The sequence below is a fragment of the Musca domestica genome, unplaced genomic scaffold (assembly GCF_030504385.1).
Source record: "Musca domestica strain aabys unplaced genomic scaffold, Musca_domestica.polishedcontigs.V.1.1 1, whole genome shotgun sequence".
NCBI classification, from domain to species: domain Eukaryota; kingdom Metazoa; phylum Arthropoda; class Insecta; order Diptera; family Muscidae; genus Musca; species Musca domestica.
The window spans coordinates 19270237-19284313 of NW_026712114.1; the positions used below are offsets into that span (position 1 = coordinate 19270237).

General features: G+C 35.3%; 1 long non-coding RNA gene across 1 annotated transcript; it reads right to left on the reverse strand.

The window, feature by feature from the left end:
- Positions 1-5378: 5378 nt before the first annotated feature.
- On the reverse strand, positions 5379-6401 carry LOC131803041 (uncharacterized). Its single transcript, XR_009342458.1, has 2 exons — positions 5809-6401; positions 5379-5477 (listed from the first exon to the last, which is right to left on the reverse strand). It is a non-coding gene; the product is annotated as an uncharacterized LOC131803041 (long non-coding RNA).
- Between the last annotated feature and the right edge of the window lie 7676 nt (positions 6402-14077).

Sequence of the window (14077 nt, forward strand, 5' to 3'; positions counted from 1 at the left end):
GCAGTTTTTTTATCTCACCCTTATAAACATTTTCAAAACTTCCTCCATAGCTCAATCACAAATACCAACAGTGACCTCAATATTAAACTTCGGGATTCCAGCCTCACACCAAATATAGTGCCATTCTGTACTTTTCGTACAATTATCGTACACAATGCCGAAACCATCTCCATATGACCAGGCTACACACGAACAGCTACCCTAATATCAATTTTTCAGATTTCAAGCACTATCCCAACAAAACGAATCTGTTTACCTAATACCAAATTGCGCCAAATATAGTACTTTTCATACTTTTCATGCACTTATAGTACACATTTCCAAATCAAGTAAATTACCACAAAACATACCGTCAACAGGGACTCCAATAAAAAATTTCAAAATTCCAACTTCATGCGTTCACTGTAAACCAAACTTTTCCCAATTTAGAACCATTTGGTACAGTTCACACACTTAGTAACCAATTTCAAAAACCACCTCCATATATCTAACTTACTTTCCAGCCTACACTTTCATACCAAATTCCATGTTTTTACCTCTACCCGTTCGCATGATAGCAAATGGTACCATTTTAGAAGTTTAGCACCAGCTAAAAACTTTTCGTAACCTCTAAGTTTGAATTTCCAAAAACCTTTTGGTACATCTAACCTGCACGTCATGAGTGACTCTCATTCCAAATCCTAGCTCATTCCGTATTGTCCAATTCAAAGTCTTTAATTTTTAGTACCTTCTAATACCTTTCACACCTTTTTAGTACAAATTTCCAAAAAGCAAGCCTTATCACAAGCCAAAACTGGTCTTCGTACAAAATGTCAAGATTCTAACTTCAGACGTTTCGTCTGGTCTTTGATTATCAGTCTGTCAGAAAGTTATTTCATTGCTCTAGTCTTAAATTAGTCTAAAATGTTTCCACTTGCGATGTTCTTAGAGCAGTGAAATACAAATTTGAAAAATAATTTAACATTTGATGAATTCTTATTTTGGCTTCCATCATCAGTAAGGCACACGAAATAATTATTACGTAAAATACTAGTGGTCTAAAAAAGATCTCATATCTGCATCTTTTCACTTTTCCCATTGCAAAGAATTCCAGCTTACATAAACTGCGTTTCTTCAAATGCTGATTTGGCATTTTTCGACACACTCCTACCACGAAGTCAACAAAGGCTCATGGTGGCAATACGTACGTACTGGTGTTTGGCACTTGAGATTGTCCCTCCCCAGCAGGAGGAAAACAACACTTATGAATGGCATCATTTAAAATAACATAAATAAGATTAAATCTGTTGTAATATTTCGGAAAATATTAAAATTGGGAAAATATCCCACCAAAACGAATCGATTTTCCGTTAAGTACAAACATATTAATACGGCACATACGGTGCACACACACACCACCACACACTTACTCGCTCAATAGCTGACTTCTTCACTGCGATGACGATGATGAATTTGGGGTTAGCAATGACTTATGAGCACTGCAAAGGTCCTTGTGTGATGCATTCGTACAAAAATGGGGTACCTAAGTGCATGCTTCAAGTGAACTAAAAATAGTAACAGCCTTTTGCATTTTCCAGCAACAACAACAACCAAAAACATCTTTTGGAAGGAAAGAAAAACAATAACATTGCCATGTTTTCCTCCATATTCATATGCATATGAGAACAGATGTATTCGTCTATATATGTGCCTACTTGCAGATGAGCTGTACTTTTGGAGTACTCATATGGTTTTTGTGGAAAACAAGGTGTTGAATTACCTCGACTTATGTGGTGTGGTGGTGGTGCATTGCAAGAAGCCTGCCATTGTTTCTGGGATCTGCGCCGAAAAAGACCCCCCATGTAAAGATGTTTTTGTTAAGGCTGTCAGGGAGCTGCGCTGCACAGTGGTTTTTGTCATCACTCATATTTTAAAGATTTCTGTAATTCGAGGGTAAATATATTGGAACTAATTTAGCGAAATATTATGCCAAAATGAGAGTTCTTAAAAACGCATATTTTCGCTAGTTTGAAGAAAAAACAAGTAAAAAGCTGTGAGTCCGAACTTTGAATACCCTCCACAATTTGGAATGAATTAGGCAATTTTCAAAAAAAAAAAAAAAAATCCGTCAAAAAATTCTGATAAAATACCGAATGTAGCCGTTATATTAGGGGCCTACATATGCAACTTTTGTCATAAGCCATTACAATATTCAAATTCGAAAATTAAAAAAAAAACAAGTAAAATAGTATCAGTCGGTTTTGCCGATAAATGTGTACCCCCAGCCTTGAGTTATGAACATGACAGATTTGGACTATATCGACTACTTCTGGTACTTTATATGAAATATGTGCACATTTCCGGAAAATGGAAATATGCGTCCGAAGTATTCCATTTTCATATTTCATCTAATACAGATAAAATATATTGGTATGTGCAAAATTTGAAGGAAATCGAACATTCGTATCCAATTTTATGCGAAATCATAAATTCCGAAAAATTACTTATTCATATCAGAATTCTGGTTAAGAGAAATATTTAGATATAGTAAGTTGTAAAGAATCGCCGACTGGTTCCGCAAGTTATGACAGTTATAAGTTGGCAGATGTAGTTCATCTTCACAACAGATCTTGTGTTAGAAATAATGTCTGTATGTGGGAAATTTGAGGAGATGAATTGATGCATTTGGATGCTTTTTTTCGAATTCCTTGAGCATTTTGTTTTTAAAAATCTTGAACCCTATGTGGGGAGGTACCAGAAAAAATGGACTGATTTCTACCATATTTATAACAGATCTTGTGTTGATGAAAATATTGAAAAGCTCCAAGTCTGAATAGAATCGGATGTTAATTTTGCGTTTTACGAGCTTCATGGATACTCAAAATTTTGACCCTTTGTGAGGGAGGTACCAGAAGGAGTGGACCGATGTATTTTATCTTGGCACCGGACCTTGGCTTAATAAAATTATTGGGATATGTGAACTTTGAACACAATCAGTCTCTTACATGGATGTTAATTTTGCGTTTTATGAGCTTCATGGATACTCAAAATTTTGACCTTATGAGGGGGAGGTACCAGAAGGAGTGAACCGATATATCCCATCTTCACACCAGATCTTAAGTTAGTAGAAATAATGGGACGTGTGTAATATGAAGAGAACCGGGTGTTTATTTCGGATTCTTTGCTTGTTTTGATTGAAACTTAGGTCCTTTGTGTGGGAGGTACCAGAACGAATGGTCCGATCTCTACCATCTTTATAAAAGATCTTGCGTTTATGAAAATATTGAGATGTGCCAAGTCTGAATGAAATCGGATGTTAATTTAGTGTTTTAAAAGCTTGATGGATATTGAAAATTTCGAACTTTTGTGGGGGAGGAGTGGACTGATATTATCAATTTTTACACCAGACCTAGTACTTACGCAAATATTAAGATTTGCAAAGTTTAAGCAAAATCTGATTATCGTTTCTCTTTCTGTGCAAAAAATATATATATTTTAAAATTTCGACCATTTGTGGGGGAGTTACCAGAAGGAATGGACCGATATATTCCATCTTAGCATCAGACCTTGGGTTAACATAAATATTGGCATGTGTGAAATTTGAAGACAATCGGACTATTATATCACATTTTATAAGAGTTGTAATTATTCAAAATTTTGACCATTTGTGGGGGAGGTACTTGATGGAGTGGACCGATATTGTCCATTTTCACACTTGACCTAGCATTGACGCAAATATTAAGATTTGCAAAGTTTAAGCAAAATCTGATTATCGTTTCTCTTTCTGTGCAAAAAATATATATATTTTAAAATTTCGACCATTTGTGGGGGAGTTACCAGAAGGAATGGACCGATATATTCCATCTTAGCATCAGACCTTGGGTTAACATAAATATTGGCATGTGTGAAATTTGAAGACAATCGGACTATTATATCACATTTTATAAGAGTTGTAATTATTCAAAATTTTGACCATTTGTGGGGGAGGTACTTGATGGAGTGGACCGATATTGTCCATTTTCACACTTGACCTAGCATTGACGCAAATATTAAGATTTGCAAAGTTGGAGCAAAATCGGATTACTGTTCCTCTTTCTGTGCAAAAAATAAATTTTTTGAAAATTTTAACCTTTTGTGGGGAGTTACCAGAAGAAGTGGACCATTATTGCCCATCTCCGAACTTGATCTAGGTTTGACAAAAACATTACGATGTACCAAGTTCGGACCACATCGGATACTCCCTTCGACAGTTATTGTGGTATCTATTACGAACTTCAAATACCAAATTTGAAACAATTCCGGTGAATAATGTCGCTAAAATCATCAAAATACCGAATATGGAGATATACTGTTATATGGGAGATATACCTACATGGCCAATTTTCAATAACAAAAGTCCTGCAGACATGATATATATTCTAGTAAAATGTTATCAACCTACTTCAATTCGTTAGGAAGCTTCAGACAGACGGAAATCGCTAAATCTAAAATGTATATTTCGAGGTGTTACAAACGGAATGACAAACATAATATACCCTCCATACTATTGTGGAGAGTATAAAAATATGTTAGACAGTGTCAGTCCGTTTTCCCGATAGAAATATACCCTCAGCTAATGGAAAATGGAGATGTGAGAAGTTCGGTGCAAATCGTGTAAAATTATATGGAATTTTATATGAGTTATGATTTTACAAAATGTTGACGCTTTGTAGGAAAGTTAGCAGAAGCACGTGGCGTATGTTGTCGGTGTCCGCACTAACAATATTTCTGATAAAAATATTCCTTCCTTAGATTTTTACGAGACATCTCGTTTTTTCGAATCTTATATTTGTTGGTATGGTGAAAGTAGAAGTGTCCCGATACATCCCGATACATATTCACAGAGGATCAAGTAACTGCAAGTAGATTTCATCCAAAGAAACATTTGGAATTAAATCAAGATTTTGATAAGAATTTTTTTAACATTCCTTGTAACCATAATGCTCGAAACAATTTTCATAACCTAGTGGAAAATTATTTTTGTTTTATTTCAAATCTAATATCGAAAAATATGGCATCTGAGCCTAAGTCCTCCACCCTAGCATATGGTATTAAAATACAAAAATACGACTTATCCACAGCAATTGGGTGGATTGAATAAACCAATTATCTATCCAACTATGAAAAGAATTAAGAAAATATATTTATCCGTTCTAAAGTTAGAACATTTAGAAAATAAATTAAAATTCTGAATCACTGTGCACTGTCAAAACCTAGAAATGAAAGTGAAAATGCTGGCTGGCCGATTGAGTGAAAACAATTGTTCAAACGCGTAATTCCATTAACCACGCTGCTGATTGTTTTGTTAAATTTTGGTAGCGCCCTCTTTTCGTGATGCCGAAGACAGCGGCTTTTCTTACTTTTCCTCGTCCTGGCGTGTTTATTCTTTTGCTTAGTGACTTAGAAGGCAAAGGAAAACAAGAACATTAGCTTTGGGTGTTGCAGGATTGGTGTAGAGCCTGGAAAAAAAGGATCATCTTTCACATTCTTTTGTAACAACAAACTACTAACGAAGAGAAAAGAAAGAAGATCCTTTTTGGTGGTGGCGAGCATTTTGTTGTTGTTGTTGCTCTACTCCTTGCCATCTTTTGTTGTTAATGAAATTCGTAGAATTTTACACTGTTGCCTTTTGTTCTCGCCCCTTGGGAAGACAAAGGCAAGCGGACAGACGGACAGACATTAACATAGTTTTGACTCTTAAATTAAATTTCGGGGTATTTCATCATCACATCACCCAGCCGGGGACTTTGTGATGTAAGAAGGTTACACGACGGACCAGTCTCGGACTACCTGATGGTGGCAAATTCAGTGTTGAATGGCATTCCCTTGTCACTTTGGTACAGCCAACGTGTGCAGTAGCGTGTCCTTTTTTCCCTAAGCATTGTACAATTTTAGCTCATTATTGTTGTTGCAGCAGCCATTTGTGTCCTTTTTCAGTTGCATTACTCGATGCGGTTGAACGCCGGGTACAGCCCTGTTGTAATGCCGTAATTGTAGCTGTGTAGCGGGGTTCAGCTACTCCTGGTGATGATAATGATGTGTGCACGTTGACGACAAGAAGTCAATTTTCAATTTACGACCATTTTGAAATGAGTAATTTCTCTGCTTGCTTGTTTTTTTTTTTTTTTTGCAGACGAACGAACAGTGGTTCCGAGAAGACAAATTAGGATGTGACTTTTCCGATGATTTGGGACGTTAATGAGTTTATAGAAAAATATTGTCATTACGCCTTGGAAATGACTTCGTCGTATCCATTAACCCCTAAATGGCATTTTAAGCATGGTTAACATTTATGACATGTCATCTATTTGATTGACCACAATGCCGTTTAGAAAGTCGCAAAATTTTAATGTTTTTTCCAACGAAAATTTTAGGTTCACTTATTTTTTTTTTTTTTTTTTTGATTGTCATTTAGACAATATGTGGAAAAAAGAAAAAAAAAATTGTCCTTCATATAAAATCAAAATTTAAAATAAATTCGTAACAGTTTGTTTTGGATTACATATGCGATACGATACGATATGCTCAATTGTTCCTCATTTATTTATAACATTTACAATTTCAGATTTTGATAGGTCCCTATTTTAAGTTTGATTAATCCGAACTTTGCTTACTCTCCGATACAGGAAGACCTACACTCCAAGTTCGACCTGTTGACTCACAAAATCAAAAACAAACCGATTTTATAATACCCTACACCACTTTGCTAATTTAGTTGAGCTCCACTTAATACACGCTATGATTATAATTATAATTTAAAATTCAAAGGACGAAATATGCCGAAGCATTTGTATCTTTTAAATTCGGACTTGTATTGCCCATTTGGTGCGAAATTGATTTGAAATCGGATAAAAATATATATGGGAACTATATCCAAATCTGAACCGATCTCGATAAAATTTGGCAAAGATATTTCTGAGCTGTATTTGATATATTTCCCTGAATATCGTTGTTACGGAGTGCATATTACGGCTGTGGGTAACAAATACAATAAATCGGATGAACAATATATATGGGAGCTATAACTATATCTGAACGGATCTTCACCAAATTTGGCATACTACCTTCTAGGCTAAATTCGGTCGTATGTGCCAAATTCCATCCCATTTGGGCAAATATTAGACCTTTAGTGCACAATAAAAAGTAAATCGGACGAAGTTATATATGGGAGCTATATCCAAATCTGAACCGATCTCGATAAAATTTAGCAAAGGTATTTCTGAGCTGCATTTGATATATTTCCCCAAATATAATATATATTACGGCTGCGGAGGACAAAAATAACAAATCGGATGAAAAATATATATGGGAGCTATAGCTATATCTGAACCGATTTCGATAAAATTTGGCATACTTATTTTCAGGCCTAATTTGGTTGTATGTGCAAAATTCCATACTATTCGGGCTGATATTACAAGTTTGGTGCACAATAAAAGGCAAATCGGACGAAGATATATACGGTAGCTATATCTAAAGTTTGACCGATTATCTCCAATTTCAATAGGGTTCGTCCTTGGGCCAAACAAATGATATGTGCAAAATTTCATCTTAATCGGATAATAAATGCGACCTGCATTTTGTTCACAAGAATACATGAACAGACGGACGGATGGATAAACGGACTGACATGTATAAATCAACTCAGAAAGTGATTCTATGGAGATCCTTAAAAGTAACTATGGGTCTATCTCGTTCCTCTTGCCTGTTACAAACAAATGCACAAAGATATAATGCCCTGATCACCTTGTGATGTAGGGCATAAAAATTAGGGTTACTCTTATTTGAGCATCTTTCCATTGTAAACGTTAGAATTTCGAAATAAAAAATAGTTGAAAATTCTACTACTGCCTCCACAATCCTAAAATCGAACAGAGCGGATTATAAACCCTAAAAAGAAATTTGACGTGAAGAGATATTAAACCAGGGGCTTTTTGAAAAATATGATATGATATTGTATGCCAAAAGGAAAATATGGAAAATAATAAAATAATGATGTTCATACCTCGGCCTTTTGGAGCAGTCGACCCATTTTCGATTTGATAGACTACGAGATAGTTCCTTTTGATGATCAGCATAGAATCACATTCTGAGTCGATTTATGCATGTCCGTCCGTCTGTCCATGTATTTTTGTAAACAAAGTAAAGGTCGCATTTATTGCTCGATCTAGATGAAATTATGCACAACTCATTTGTTTGACCCAAGGACGAGCCCTATAAAAATCGGTCAAAGTTTAGTTATAGCTCTCATATATATATATATATATATCTTCGTCCGATTTGCATTTTATTGTGTACCAAACTATTAATATTAGCCCAAATGGGATGGAATTGAGCCTAAATTGAGCCTAGGAACAAATATGTCAAATTTGGTGAAAATCGGTTCAGATATAGCTATAGCTCCCATATATATTGTTCATCCGATTTGTTATTTTTTATAGTTTTTATATGAATCTCTACTAAATATGGAAAGGGATGTAGGATATCAAAAAGCCTTTCATTACTGGTTTTTTTGTTCCCACCCTTTACATCCAATTTGAAAATAAAACGAAAAATTCCTATTCAACAATTAAAAAAGGCTATAGCCGTGCGGCGCCGTCAATGTAATACCATACAACACTATAACTTATTGGAAAACTCCCTCAGGTCCACACCTTTTTAGCAGAATTTTTGAAATTATGTCATATGCAAAAATGTTGCCCTTTGTTTTTGATCAGCTATATTCCCCTATATATACGCATTCTGCCGTGTTGATAGATGTTCAACAAATTTTCACATTATCCACTAATATAATCCGATGGTCATCCAAAATGTTATGATTTTGATGTCTTCTAAATTCTAACCTCATGTGAAATTTCGTGTCGATTTTTTATACCCTTCACCATACATAGTATGGAGGGTATATTAAGTTCGTCATTCCGTTTGTAACTCATCGAAATAATCATTGTAGACCCAACAAAGTATATATATTCTTGATCAGCGTAAAATTCTAAGTCGATTTAGCCCTGTCCGTCCGTCTGTTGTAATCACGCTACAGTCTAAACGAATTAGGATAGGAAACAAAAATTTTGCACAGATCCCTCTTTTGTCTGCGGGCAGGTCAAGTTCGAAGTTGGGCCATATCGGTCCACGATATCGTATAGCCCCCATATAACGGTACCCCCGATATCCGGTATTTTGATGATTTTTCAACGGAATTATCTGAAAATCCACACAAAGAGTACCTTGTGGGTACTTTATACCTCGGAAGAGAATTATCTATATAGGTCACGATATCGTATAGCCCCCATATAACGGTACCCCGCGATATTCGGTATTTTGATGATTTTGGACACATTTTTCAACGGAACTGTCTAAAATTCTACACAAGGTTTTTTTTGAGTACTTTACCCCCTGAAGAAGAGTTGTCTATATAGGTCCACGATATCGTATATCCCCCATATAACGTTACCCCCTTATTTTGATGATTTTAGCCATATTTTCCTATGGTATTGTCTGAAAATTCACACAAGGAGTTCTTTGTGAGCACTTTAACCCCTGAAAGATAATTGTCTATATAGGTCCACAATATCGTATATCCCCCCATATATCGGCACCTTCCGATATAAGATATTTTAAAGATTTTAACAAAATTTTTAATGGATTTTATTTTTTGAAAATTTTCTAATTCGTTCCAAATGGTGGAGGGTACTTAAAGTTCGGCCTGGCCGAACTTACTGCTTTCTTACTTGTTTTTGTTTTGACTGGTATTATTGAAATATGAACTCGGGTGAAGCCATTGAACTTTAAAAAAGTGCAAGAACTTACACCCCAACAGAAAGAAAATAGGCTCAAAGAGCTAAAGAGTTGCTTCGCTTGGCCGAAAGTAGTGCACTGCCGAATTTGTTTTTCTCCGATGAGAAAACATTCGTGGTCGAGCAGTTTGTAAAGAAACAAAATGATCGTGTTTACTTGTCAAAGAGGTCAGCTTAAAAAAGGGGCACCTTTGGTTGGCCACCAGAACTCAAGCGCCGGCCATGGTGATGGTGTGGGCTGCCATAACAGGTGCTCGTAATAATCGACAGTGACATCAGAATAAATGCCGAATATTATCGCAAAAATATTCTGGAGAGTGTATTAAAGCATTGGGCACGCAAACTTTGGCCGCAGACCTTGGACATTCCAACAGTACTCAGCACCATCGGAATATTTTGGAAAGCAAGGTTGGCACTAAAAAATAACAAAGTGTCGATCACCTCAAGCAAGCGCTTCGCCGGGAATGGACCAAAATACCGCAGAGCAACATTCGGGCAGAGTGTGACGGATTATTGGTCGTTTGAAGGCCATAATTCGTGCCAACGGTGACCAATTCGAACAAATTTAAACTTATTCTAAAATGTGATGGTATTTCCGACATTAATTACTTTCATTCAATAAGATGTAAAAAAATATGTAAAAATTATGGCACTTGACTTTGTTGCAGTTTTTTTATCTCACCTTGTATATGGCGGTTACCAATTTACGGCATTTTTGAGATTTTAGACTACTTTTTTAACCCAGTTCGGCAGTTTATATTATCATTTGACAGAAAACATATTTGCGAAGAATAGTGTATATGATGGTATTGAGTCAAATGATGATTTTACAACGGAACCTTTGGATATTCGGAATTTTGACGATCGGCTGTGTTTTTAAGCGACATTTTCCCATGATTTTTTCCATATGGTCCTTATATTCTGAATTCAGCAAAATATTCCGAAATTTGGTATTGCGGGTACTAAATAGTTTCATTAAAATATATGCCTCATTTCGGTACCTATAAAAATAATTTCGAAAATGTTACTTTGCAAGTGGTACTTTATGTAACCACTGTGTTTTGTTTAATCAAATATTTGTAAAATTGTTGCATGTGCTAGCGCATATGTGTGAGCGTGTGCATGAAACTAATGTTCTTTCGTATCGGTGCAGATGTAAAAATTGTTTCGCGTTCGGTATTTTTCTCCTCATAATTATAATTTCTATTTTGTTGTAAATTTCGTTCTAATTTTTAGTGTCCCTTCAAGGAACAATGCATTCGAAATTAAATGAGCACACGGCATGTCTGTTACAATTACATCAACAACTTGATATTTGTAATTCTTTGTTATTGGTGTCTTTTGTTTCTTATCTCGAAAGACTATCTTAGTAAATGTTTCTCTTCGTCCGAGAGGTTCTATTGTCTTTGTGAATGGTAGTACGTTTCTTTGCCCATTGGGTGCATTTTTTTAATATTTTGAAGCGACATTTAAATGTTTTTTTTTAAAACTAAAAGTTTTTTTATACCCTCCTCCATACATAGTATGGAGGTTATATTAAGTTCGTCATTCCGTTTGTAACTCATCGAAATAATAATTTTAGACCCAACAAAGTATATATATTCTTGATCAGCGTAAAATTCTAAGACGGTTTAGCCCTGTCCGTCCGTCCGTTTGGCCGTCTGTTGTAGTCACGCTACTTTCAACACGAATAAGAATAGGAAGCCAAAATTTTGCACGGATCTGTCTTTTGTCTGCTGGCAGGTCAAGTTCGAAGATGGGCTATATCAGTCCACGATATCGTATAGCTCCTATATGACGGTACCCCCCGATATTCGGTAATTTGGTGATTGTAACAACATTTTCAAGGGATTTGTCTGAAATTCTACACAAGGAGTTCCTCGTGAGCACTTTACCCCCTGAATGAGAATTGTCTATATAGGTCCACGATATCGTATAGCTCCCATATAACGGTACCACCCGATATTCGGTAATTTGATGATTTTAGCTACATTTTTTTAAGGAAATTGTCTGAAATTCTACACAAGAAGTTCCTTGTGAGCACTTTACCCCCTGAATGAGAATTCTCTATATAGGTCCACGATATCGTATATCCCCCCAATAAATCGGCACCTTACAATATTCGGTATTTTTAAGATTTGAACAGAATTTTTAATGAATTTTATTTTTTTAAAAAATTTTTTAATTCGTTCCAAAAATTCGGCCCGGCCGAAACTAATTTTTGCTTGTTTTTTTTTTTTTTTTTTTTTTTTTTTTTTTATTTTAATTTCAAAAATTTTTCCGTTCGATGCTTAGAAAGAATCATAAGCATTTGTTAAAAAAATGCATATTCCTAAATATTCTATATTCAATTTCCATAGTTTAGAATACCAAAAGCAAACTCAATCCATTATTAGTACGTGGACCATCCTCTAATTAATGACATTGAAGGAGTCTATAAATTTTTCCCAAAAATTGTTACCAATTAGGTGGTAAAACATAAAATCATTAGACATCGTCAAAAACATCACCTTTTTATTCTGTCCAAAAATATATGCTTTCCAACTCAATCACGTCTCCTTCAATAAGACCAATTTTTATGATGGCTAGAAGTGGAAAAACAAACAGGAAAAATAACATGACCATAAAATCAAATTGAAAAAAAAAGTATTGAAGATCATTTCATTAATCTCTCACGTGATAGGTGGCTACGGAATGATGTATGTATAGCCTGTTGCTATTTTAACGACAAATCGGTTGTTAGTTTTCGGTTATAAAACAATAAATCCACCGGAAAACAAGAAACCACACGGAGGAGTCATCTCCTGGCCATTGGATGGCACAGCTAATAAAATATAGATAGCAAACGCACCACAACAAATCAAAACAAACAAACGAGGAGGGGAACAACAACAAAGTGGTTTTAGTGTTAATCACTTTTTGGTGGACACGACACTAGGGAAATTAAAGTCAATTTAACAGTTGTAAAAAAACTTCAACACAAATAATTTTTATGGGTTCTATTTCATTTCTTTTTGGTAATATGTCTATGTGTGGAAGGCCAATGGCGTCAGAGTTTTAAAAATTTGTCATAAAATGCAATTTAATGTTGACAATTACAGTCCAAAATGAAGACGTCTATCTTAAATTCGAAATGTCGTAAAGTACTTTGAAAGAGTGTTATTTTTGTAATTGTCCTGAATGACATTCTGCTTTTGATTATCTCAAGGTGTATATCCAAAAAATCTTTCTAAGTATGTACTACGATTAGAAAAGTGAAAAGAAAAATTGACTGACACAGTACAAATATTGTAAATACATGTGTCGGCACTACTAGTAATGACAACGGCGTGTTCTCTACATTACCATATCCAAGTCTGAATCGATCTTGATAAAATTTGACAGAAGTATTTCTTGGTTGTATCTGGTATCTTCTACCAAATATCATTGTTGCCGAATGAATATTACGAATGTAAGGGGCTTACACAAAATCGGATGAAACATATATATGGTTCTTCTAAACTGAATTCGGCCGGATGAGCCAAAATTGAGGTAATTCGGTCTGATACTGACCATTTTATGCACAATTAACCCGGAATGGGTTGAACCTATATATGGGAGCTATATCCAAATATGAATCGATAACATTCGATGTACTTGCTTCTAGACTGAATTCGGTCGGATGTGCCAAAATTGAGATCATTTGGGCTGATATTAACTATTTTGTGCACAATTAATCCGAAATCGGTTGAGCCTATAAATGGGAGCTATATCCAAATCTGAATCGATAGCATTTGGCAGAGGTATTTCTGGGCTGTATCTGATATCTGGTACATCTGTCATTGCTGCCGAATGCATATTACGAATGTGAGGGATTTAAACACTAAATCGGATGAAACATATATATGGAAGCTATAGCTATATCTGAACTTATTTTCACCAAATTTAAGGAATCAGGTCATTGGCCCAAAAAAATATTGTTTGGAAAATTGCATCTCAATCGGATAATAAATGCGATCTGCATTTTGTTCGCAAGAATACCTGACAGACGGACTGACATGCATAAATCGACTCAGAAAGTAATTCTATGAAGATCCTCAAAAGTAACTATGGGTCTTGCTTCTTTCTTCGGGTAACACACAAATGCACAAAGACATAATACCCATACCATTATGTGGGGTAGGGTATAACCGGGTTGAAATTTGAATACGTTCTACCATTTGGAAAGAATTTCCAAATTTTCAAAAAGGTCCGTTGTAAAATATAGGAAAATGTAGGGAGGTATGGTT